The 9809-nt window shown below is 43.3% G+C and overlaps 1 long non-coding RNA gene across 1 annotated transcript in view; it reads left to right on the forward strand.

Moving 5' to 3' along the window:
- Window positions 1-8281: 8281 nt before the first annotated feature.
- LOC108542377 (uncharacterized) overlaps window positions 8282-9809 on the forward strand; it is a 39329-nt gene continuing 37801 nt past the window's right edge. Inside the window, exon 1 of the long non-coding RNA XR_001889259.1 lies at window positions 8282-8335. This is a non-coding gene — a long non-coding RNA (uncharacterized LOC108542377). The remainder of the gene's footprint in view (window positions 8336-9809) is intronic.

Raw genomic sequence — 9809 nt, forward strand, 5'->3', positions numbered from 1 at the left:
ATCTAAGCCTCTGCTTAAAACCTGGGAATGTTTAAAACTCCTTCCCTGGTGATTTGATTCAATAATGCTGGGGTCAGGCCCAAGAGTCTTAATTTTTACAAAGGGAATTTAATGTGCCTCCAGGCATAGAGCTGTACGTCCACACCCTGTGGTCAGCTGTGTGAGGAACTCCAAAAAGGGTTGTCTCTAGCCTGCCACCAGCTTACCCCTTGATAGTATTATTCATGTCTCATTCTCCAATGAAAAGCTTTTGACCTTAGGGATGGAGGAATTTAATATAATCTGGAAGAGCCAAGGACTTTGTATTTTAGTTTCTTTGGCTCTAAATAATTCCCGTAAGTAAGATATCCAAATATTACGTTTTCCTGTGGTTTGCCCTTTATGTTTTAATTCACAACATCTCTCTGTAGCCCTCATTGAATATCTGGGTGACAATACATTTCTCAACACTTAGAAATAAGTCTTCCACAGCCATTACAACTATAAAGTACAGCTGCTAATAGCATACGATCCAAGTTCCCCAGGCTCTCAGAAAACATCAAAGTTTTCTGTTGCCAGAAACTTTGGGTGGAAGGGAAAGTGAAAAGGAGTCTTCTGATCCAACGTGTGAGCTGAGGAATGGTGAGTGGGTTAGATTTATGAACTGTTAGCCGTCGTCCTTGGATGCCTGGATGGCCAAGAGTGAGGTCATCAGAAAGCAGGTGCGCGGCTCCCTAACAGGTGTTTAAAAAGAGCCTTTTAGCCTTTTCTGGGCTGCTACCTGGAGTCAAGGGGTGCAGACATCGGGCACAGGAATTCTCAGCAATGGTGCTAAATCAACACAAATGTTCTCCTAAAGGAAATTGCTAAGACTTAAAATCGTGGTCATGTGATTGGAAAAGTTATTTCAGAAAACTGACATGAATTTGAGTGTGTGCCAAGACTGAAGTCTGAGACTGTTATAAAAATTAGGAGAGTTCTTCAAACTACAAAGAATACATTTCTAAAAACGTGTGGTTTGTTGCTCTTGCCTTCTCTAGGGTTTGGGTATGAATGTGGAAGGGGATATAAAAGTCCAAAGCCATGGGTGTTCTATCCATGAAGAGAGTACATGTGGTTCAATCTGCCGAGCCTGTCTTTGAACCATCCACTGTCTTTCTCCCATTCTCAGTCTGTAGGGTTTGAGACAGCTGACTCTACACCTGTGCTCCAAGACTGCACATACAACCTGCTATCCAACTGCAATCTGCAATCCCCTGAACATTTTGCAGAACTATTGGAAAAGGGCTCCTGAGCCACTTGGAAAGGAACCTTAATGAACTGGGCCTATCTTTGGTACCATCGGTAGAAGGCCACCTTGAGGGCAAAGCCAATACAGAGAACACTAGAGGTGACAGAGAGAGAGCAGCAGAGTCCTGAAAGTACTGTTTGAGGCCCTGGTGCTGGCCATGCCTAATGATTCCTCTCTGATTTGATTTTCATGAGATTCCTCTGTTGACATAAGGCACCATTACTGACCAGAAGATCCAGACTTCATCATTTATCCCTCGAACAAAAAATCTGGGATGGAGCCCTGGCTTTTTGACTCCTGTGGCACTCTTGGCTAATCATTTATAGTTTGAATGCATCAGGTGTCCTCATTTATTAAACCAGAGGGTAGATCAAGGTCAATTCTCAGTTTCTCAATTCTATTATCTTACTATGAACTCCATGATCTTACAACCTAACACCATCTTTAAATTCATAATACAAATATAATTTCTTCTCTACACTTAATTGCCTGATAATATGGCTCACTTTAAATGTGTTCATTTATCGAAGGAATAAAAAACTTGACCTTGTAAGTTTTAGCAGCATTACTCGTTATTTACGATTAATTCTAATTCCTGACGGCTAGTAGGAGAAAAAACCAAGATACTTCCAACAAAATCCGTTATTGGACACAGCTGTCTTGTCAAAGAGCAAGTAGGATGTAACTGGAGATGTTTGATTGGGGTTCCTTGTCCTATACCCACATTTAGAGCCTCTCTCTCATCCCTAGACTCAAATCTTAGCCGCATTCTTCATGTATCTTTGAGCCAAGCAGGACAAAAATTCTCTGCACACAAATGCAGTAGTGCCAGGAAGCCTTTCTGCCTGTCTCTCACCCAGCTTCCGTGTTCAAAGCAAAAAGATACCTTTTCTGTTAAGAGCTTACAAAGTATTAACGTCTACTTGTTTCTTCACCTGCTGTCTCTAACCCTAGAATCCTGGAAGTATATCCTTATTGGATTAGTGGCAGCTAAATGTCTTAAAACTAATAAAATTACCCTAGTAGGAATTGTTCATAGGTCATTTGTAAAATGAGGATGCCCTGACATCTTTTCCCTTGTCATTAGACAGCTGGAGAGACAGAGCCTGGCTTTCGTTTTAATAACAAACAAAGCTCCATGCAATTCCTCTAAACACCCTCACAGGAGGAACTAAACAAGCCTACAGACCAGCAATAAATGTGGACTCACCTCACCGAATAGGCCTTTTCCCACTTATAAATCAGAGATAATGAAATTTCAGGTTTCTGCTTTAAGCTCCAAATGGGGGTGGAATTGAGGGTCGGGGAGTAAATTGCTGTATAAATGCAATACATTGATTTGTGAGCATTTCACATTTGGTTTGGGAAAGGGAAAAAGGGGGCTAATTCAATTTGTACTAAGTGTTTTCTTTCTCCTTTAAGTTGATCATTGGAAATTCTGGCAGTTGCTAGGCAAAACTTTGGCTGTTCTGGAAAATCTACCAGGAGGCTAAGGTAAGGAATTGCCAAGTCCTGCGGGGGACAAGTTTGACAACTGAATGTGCAGCAAACACTTGAGGTCATAGCATTTATTCCCTGCTGGGCCGTGGTTTGCAATGGCTGTGTGCCTCTGCCCACGGCCATGTATCTATGATGTGGGTCCTTCCCATTAGCAGCAGCTCTCTCACTTTGCCCCTTTGCACGTAGAGCTGTTAATGACTTTCTGCTTCTGGTCATCCCTGGTGTACTGCTCTCCTCTGTTAGTTCACCCTTCAACTCTTTCAGGATATTTGGACCACCACAAAGAAATGGACACATATTAATGACATAGATAAAAATTGTGAGCCACAAAACCCAGAGGTGAGAACTCAGAAGAGCTGTCACTAGTATGTCCCTCAATATCTAAGTTGTAAATGAATCTCTTTTCACCTTCTCTGTCTGTAACCTGCATCATCAAAGATAGTTTTCTCAATTCCATGTGGTTTCTTCAGCCCCAGCACACCTGTGAGCACACACGCACACACCCACACATTTCTAATTTAAAGCTGTTTGCAAACACCAGGATGTTCAGTGACACTACCCACCTCCTCTACACCCTCTAACCCCACCAACATCAAAGAACAAACACTCTGTCAATTACCAATCTTCCCAAACTTTAGTTTAGGTAATCCACCCACAAGCCCCAGGTTGACCCATGCTTCATCCTTTACCCAAAAAGACCGTGATCATTAATTTTATGTGTCAACTCCACCAGATCACGGGATGCTGGGGTATCTGGCTAAACATTATTTCTGGTTGTGTCTGTGAGGGTGTTTTCCTGAGAGATTATTAGCATTTGAATCAGTAGGCTGAGTCAAGCAGTTTGCTCTCTCTAATGTGGGTGGACATTATAGAGCAAACGGGTAGAGGAAGACAGGATTCACCCTCTCTCCCTGCCTGACTGCTTCTTCTTCTGCCCTTAGCACTCCTGGTTCTCAGGCCCTCAGACTTAGACTGGAATCTCCACCATCAGTTCTCAAGCCTTCCAACTACACTGCTGGCCATGGGACTTCAAGTTGCAGAGAGCAGGTAGTGAGACCACTTAGCCTCCATAAGCACAGAAGCCAATACCTTATAACAAATTTATTTATATGTATTCTATTGGTTTTGGATCTCTGGAGGACTCTCACTAGTACAAAATGTGGATGTCTCAGGACCCAAAGGACCTGGAGAAGCAGACACAGTGGACTGTGGCACCATGCTATAATCACGCACCAGAGAGCACGAACAGCTCCTGTCAGGGTACAGGAAGGTAAGTGAGGCAGAAGAATAGAGATAGGATAACATGAGACCAGTGGCCCAAAGAGCAGCCTCCATCAAAATTGCCTCTGTGGACTTGGCACCTAAGAGCCAAAGGTAGGGTGAAGACAATGGCTTATTATAAAACCCGATGTCGGCCAGGTGTGTTGACTCACACCTGTAATCCTAGCATTTTGGGAGGCTGAGGCAGGCAGATTGCCTGAGCTCAGGAGTTTGAGACTAGCCTGGGCAACACGGTGAAACTCCATCTCTACTAAATACAAAAAAATTAGCCGGATATGGTGATGGGCGCCTGTAGTCCCAGCTACTCGGAGGCTGAGGCAGAAGAATTGCTTGAACCCGGGAGGCGGAGCTTGCAGTGAGCCGAGATCACATCACTGCACTCCAGCCTGAGCTTCAAAGCGAGACTATGGTGCCAAAAATAATAAATAAATAAATGTTTTAAAAATAAAGTAAAATCCGACACCTGCGTAGACTTGCTGTGGGAAGCCAGGAAATCGGATGGCTAGCAGGAGCTGTGGTCCACAAAAGAATAGACCAGGAAGAGGTGAAGAAAGGTGCCTGCAGAGAAGCACCAGAATCAGGAAACAGGATGTGGGACTTAGGTAAGCCCTTAACATTTTCAGCCTTGAAATCCAGTGCTTAGCAAGCTTGCCTACATGCACGTGGTAGTCTTTCTTTTCCCTTAGCCTCAATGACACTTTCCTTTTAGAGCCAACTTTGACTACAGATTGGAATCATCCCAATGGGGGGGCTTAAAAACACGGACACCCGAATCTCACCCCTCCTCCTCTCAGATTTTAACCCATCTGTGATGCGGCTTTGGGTATTTGGATTTTTAAAAGTTTCTTCCAGGCAATCCCAATATGCAGCCAGAGTTAAGCATCACTGTGTTAGAAATGTCAGCCAACTCACCTGTACTCAGGAAAGTACAGAAAGGGCTTCTTAGCCATCTTTGCGTAGGTAAGAATAGCCGCTACTGACCGGCGCGGTGGCTCACACCTGTAATCCCAGCACTTTGGGAGGCCAAGGCAGGTGGATCACGAGGTCAGGAGATCAAGATCATCCTGGCTGACACGGTGAAACCCCATCTCTACTAAAAATACAAAAAATTAGCTGGGCGTGGCGGCGGGCACCCGTAGTCCCAGCTACTCGGGGAGCCTGAGGCAGGAGAATCGCTTGAACCCGGAAGGCGGAAGTTGCAGTGAGCCGAGTTTGCGCCACTGCAGTCCAGCCTGGGCGACAGAGCGAGACTCCGTTTAAAAAAAAAAAAGAATAGGTACTACCATAATCCTTAAGCTGGACTTAGTGGCAAAGGGATCAAAATGAGACTATACCGCAGAGGAAATATCGTCTGAAGAATGCCCAGTGCTGCTCTTTCCCCTCTGAGCAGATTGTTTTCCTTTTGGGCAATGGTTCTCAAATGTTGGCAGCATCCAAATCACCTGGAGGGCCAGGGCTTGTCAAAACACAGACTGCTGGGCTCCACCCTAGGAGTTTCTAATTGCGAGAGCTGGACAGGATCTTAGGAATTGCGAAGCTGCTGGTGCTGATGCAGGGCCACACTTCGAGAACCACTACTCTAGAGAAAGTTTCTCTCCATCCGTGCCATACTCTTCCCTGTTTTATGCGGTTAAGGGAGCTCTTTCTTTACAGTTCCATGGGAGCCTTCCCACTCTGTGCCCACACAGAGGGAAACATCCATCATCCTGGGCCAGAAAGGGCAGCAAAATCTTATCTATTCCCCAGCAGGTGTTTGCATACACAGCTGCCCGGGGCCATGCAAATGCTCACTGGGAACTTGGGGTTTACGTGGCTGTCATTGAAAATCTTGGAGCCTACACAGCAAAGAACGCCCATGTGTCAGCAAGAACATTTCTTCCTATGATCACAAATGGTTTCCATTCCTGAAGAAAACCCAGGAGACATGTGGGAAGAAAAACTGCCAAGTCTTAGTCCATCCCAAAAATGAAACGGAAAGGAAAACTATGGAAATATATTGGCTTTTCTCTACCCATTCTTGCACTCCTCTTTGGAATAAGCAGATTTTTCTTGTATTTCCCATTTTCAATATTTGCAAGGAAATAGTCCCTTGAGAAGTAGGTAGAGTATTTGGAGAAGATTCACTTTTATTAAGACCTGAGTAGCCCATTTTTTTCCTTTCTTACAAATGCAAACATCTTATTGTTTTTTAATTATTGAGTTTCTTTTCTTTGTATACATGGAAACACATTTTAGAGATAGAAAATACCAGTGGTGCTAATTTCCCTAGCCTCTGTGGAAGAAAATGTAGCAGCTGAGACAAGGGCATGAACTCTACTGGGCTCTTCCACAGTCACCTCTTTACAAAGGCTCAGCTTAGCCACCCTGACCCCCCAGCCCAGGTGAAGGTCACTGTAATGGTTAATATTGAGTATCAACTTGACTGGACTGAAGGATACAAAGTATTATTCCTGGGTGTGTCTGTGAGGGTGTTGCCAAAGGAGATGAACATTTGAGTCAGTGGACTGGGAGAGCCAGCACCACCCTCAGCACTCACCCTCACCCTGGGTGAGCACCCTCTAATCAGCTGCCAGTGCAGCTGGAATAAAGCAAGCAGGAGAAGACGGAAGAATAGACTTGCTGAATCTTTCAGCCTCGGTCTTCCTCCCATGCTGGATGCTTCCTGCCCTTGAACTTCAAACTCCAAGCTCTTCAGCTTTTGGACTCTTGAACTTACACTATGATTTCCCAGGGGCTCTCAGGCCTTTGGCCACAGACTGAAGGCTGTCAGTTTCCCTACTTTTGAGGTTTGGGGACTCGAACTGGTTTCCTTGTTCTTCAGCTTGCAGACAGCCTATCATAGGACTTCAGCTTGTGATCATGTGAGTCAATTCTCCTATTAAACTCCCCTTCATATATACATTCATCCTACTACTTCTGCCCCTCTGGAGAACCCTAATACAGCCATGATATCATGTTTCTTTTCATCTCAAACACATGCTGAAGCTTTGAGTTCTCAGGGGTCTGAATCTAAAAGTTGTGACTTACAAATGGCAGGCTGCATCACTGGGTTCCTGAAGTTGCCCTATATATGTACCTAGGCCGCCGAGACCAGGGATAATGGACACTGAACCAGAATAGACATGGTTCTGCAGGCAGGATGAATTAGCCCTGTGTAGCCTGAAATCTACTGCCTGGAACACTGATTCCGTGAATGTCAGCTGTCACTGAAAAAGAAAAAGGATGTCGGCCGGGCACGCTGGCTCAAGCCTGTAATCCCAGCACTTTGGGAGGCCGAGATGGGTGGATCACGAGGTCAGGAGATCGAGACCATCCTGGCTAACACGGTGAAACCCCGTCTCTACTAAAAAAATACAAAAAACTAGCCGGGCGAGGTGGCGGGCGCCTGTAGTCCCAGCTACTCAGGAGGCTGAGGCAGGAGAATGGCGTAAACCCGGGAGGCGGAGCTTGCAGTGAGCTGAGATCCGGCCACTGCACTCCAGCCTGGGCGACAGAGCGAGACTCCGTCTCAAAAAAAAAAAAAAGGATGTCATGGACACAGAAGTTTGGGAAATGCTCATTGAGTTAAAGAAAGTGAATCATACTGGTTTCTTTATTTTAGGACTCCTCAGGACTTTTAATATATTAATGTGCATGATAAAGTTTCAAGAGGGGATTTATTTGACCACAGGAAATGTATGAGATCAGAGAGTGAAAAAGAGGGGGATTCTCTTAGGATATTTCTGAGGACTGCTTTGGGAAAAACAATATATTAGATAATATCTACTTTGGGGCTGGACACAGTGGCTCATGCCTGTAATCTTAGCACTTTGGGAGGCCTAAGCAGATGGATCACTTGAGGTTAGGAGTTTGAGATCAGCTTGGCCAACATGGGGAAACAGTCTCTACTAAAATTCAAAAATTAGCCAGGTGTGGTGGGTGCCTGTAATCCCAGCTACTCAGGAGGCTGAGGCAGGAGAATCACTTGAGTCCGGGAGGTGGAGGTTGTAATGAGCTGAGATTGTGTAACTGAACTCCACCCTGGGTGACACAGTGAGACTCCATCTCAAAAAAAACAAAAAAACAAAATCTACTTTGGTCTTTTCTCACATAAATTCTGTGTTCCAAGTTCTATGTTTCTATGATGTGGAAATAAGTCTTAATGAACCAACAAAACTTAAAGGTGAGGTCTGAGCCAACCACAAGTCATGTGCTTATGACCTAAGAAGCAAAGCATGGTAAAACTTTCTCAGTGTTCCTCCTTCTCCCTTTCCATCTCCTCGTTGGGCTAAGAAAAGGATTCTGGTGAGAAAAAAAAAAATTCAAGAGAGAATTTTAAAACACTAAGTTTCAACTTTTATAGGCATATTTTAAACATTTTCTTTCACTATCTTACATATAAAATACTTGGGTGAGAATATTCTTTCCAAGAACTCTATGCTGCCTAGAGACCCTTATACAGGCCAATGCATCTTGGTGGAAATCACTTTTTCTTAAAGAAATATGTAAATGAGTATCCAAATGCAAAGCCCAGAATCAGAGACCGAGCTATCTCTTCTTTACTAATTACCCTCGCTGACCTCTTGTGCTGTAGTAATACATCATTTAGTTTGACATCTGACCAAATCCATTAGTGCAAAATGTTTTTGCTAATTGGTTATATTGTTTCCTAACAGTTAAAATGCGTTCACACTCCAAAATTCTATTATATCATGCTGTATTAATTACATCATGCTATATTAATTATATCACATTACCATAATGTTATTTAATTATATAATTATATCATTGAATTCTCATAATATTATACTTATAAACTAAGCATTGTCAAAATATTCTCCTTTTATAGGTAAGAAAACAAACTCAGAACAAAGTTAAATAATTATCTCGGGTCTAACAATTAGTAATGGCTGCAGCCAGGACTTAGATCAAAATCCACCTGAAACCAAAGCCTGTGCTCTTCACCATCACCTCAAGTTTCCTTTCATAACTATTGGAATAAGACTGAGAAACAGGAAAAATGGAATCTTTAAGATAACTTCTTAAAGTAAATATCAAAATGCCTTTAACTTAATTCATCATTAAAAATTGGAAATAGATTCTCCTAACACCAGAATATACAGTAACACATAAGAACAGATTGAAAAAATACAGTGTTTTATGATCTGCAAATAATTACATCTCACTGATAATAGATTTTATACCAAATAAATAAACAGCTCTATAGATAAAATCTTATACAATGGGGCTGTAACTCCTCAAAATGTACACTGTTTTTTTTTTTTTTTTTGAAACAGAGTCTCACTCTGTCGTCCAGGCTGGAGTGCAGTGGCGCCATCTCCGCTCACTGCAAGCTCCACTTCCTGGATTCACACCATTCTCCTCCCTCAGCCTCCTGAGTAGCTGGGACTACAGGCGCCCGCCACCACGCCTGGCTAATTTTTTGTATTTTAGTAGAGACAGGGTTTCACCGTGTTAGCCAGGATGGTCTTGATCTCCTGACCTCGTGATCCGCCCGCCTCGGCCTCCCAAAGTGCTGAGATTACAGGCGTGAGCCACCACGCCTGGCCCCAAAATGTACACTTTAAAAGATGCATTCAAAAATCTTAGAATCAAGGGATTTAGAAAAAAAAAAATTACCACCAAATTGGCGGGAGGAGAAAAGAACTTTATGGTTAACAAAATGCAATTAATCTTCAAGTACGGTAAAACACACTCATTTGTACCAATTAACTTCATTATTCTATTTGGAAGATTTCTCTCCCTCTCTGTATTCTAA

This window comes from Rhinopithecus bieti, unplaced genomic scaffold (genome assembly GCF_001698545.2).
Source record: "Rhinopithecus bieti isolate Rb0 unplaced genomic scaffold, ASM169854v2 scaffold_20098, whole genome shotgun sequence".
NCBI classification, from domain to species: Eukaryota; Metazoa; Chordata; class Mammalia; order Primates; family Cercopithecidae; genus Rhinopithecus; species Rhinopithecus bieti.